Genomic DNA, 1,220 nt, shown 5'->3' on the forward strand with positions numbered 1-1,220 from the left:
ACAGCAGAAGCCACAAGTCATCTTAACATTTACTGGTAGTTCTTGATATTCTTCTTAAATTTCCCTGGAGAAATATTTTCCTCAGTGGATGTATTGGCAATCGTCAGACATTGACGGACGAGCTATCATTATGAAATATCATTGTCTCTTCCAGTGAAAGAATCATAATCATCATCCGGTGCCTTGCCGACTGGCGTGGGCGATCATGGACCTCCACTTCACTCTGTCTTGCGTTGCAGCAATGGTGTCTGTTGTTCTTGCTGCTCCCAGCCATGTTGTCAACTTGTCTAGTATCTTTTCCCTCTGTCTGCCTCTGCCCCTCTTTCCATCAAACTTGCCTGTTGTTACAATATTCTCCAATGCTTCTTTCCGCATTGTGTGTCCAATGAAATTTGCCCGTCGCTTTCGTATATTCGTCATATGCCGTCATCTGCAATTTGCTTCAACCAAGACTTCTTCCTTTGTTTTTCTAGCTGTCCATGGGATACGCAGCATGCGTCTTATGAAACACAACTCTGTCGCCACAATTGTTTTTTTTTCCAGCTGTCTATTGATTGTCCATGTTTCGCACCCGTATAATCCATGTAACTTTTCAGTACTCTTTTTCGTGTCTCCAGTGACAGAATACCTTGTTACAAAAATGTTATATCCTTTTGCTTTAATTTTGTCCTGTTGACTCAGCTTGGGCCTATCGCAGAGCCAAACTTTCCAGCCGAGACGTCATCACGTGAAAAAGACAAACCGCAGCCACGCCCCGAGATAGACACCATGGCGACAAATGGCCTTGACCTTAACCGCTCGTCTGAGGGGATAGACGGGCAGAGGTCAACAAAGGTCGTCGACCCCACCCAGAAGTCAAGCGGTGACCCCACCCAAAGGTCAAGCGTTGACCCCACGAAGAGGTCAAAGGGCGACCCGTCCCAGCCTACCCCAGGAAGACCTGACTACCTAGAAGAGGAAGAGGAAGAGCCGAAAGTTCTGGAGTTTGGCCAGGTGACGGAGGAAGACGGAGAGTCAAATGACGATATCGACTTTTTTCTGCGCTAGTCCATTATGCTGTCTTTGAGAAGAACTTTTGGACTTTCATGAAGCTGAAACCATTAAATCTTTAAATACGTTTTTAAAAAAAACTAAAGATGAAAAAAATAATTTGTGTTATGATTATGGGTGTGTGTGTATACATGAGTGTCATGAGTGTGTTTGTGTGTGTGTGGGGGGGG

This window comes from Aplysia californica, unplaced genomic scaffold (genome assembly GCF_000002075.1).
Source record: "Aplysia californica isolate F4 #8 unplaced genomic scaffold, AplCal3.0 scaffold01611, whole genome shotgun sequence".
Lineage (NCBI taxonomy): Eukaryota > Metazoa > Mollusca > Gastropoda > Aplysiida > Aplysiidae > Aplysia > Aplysia californica.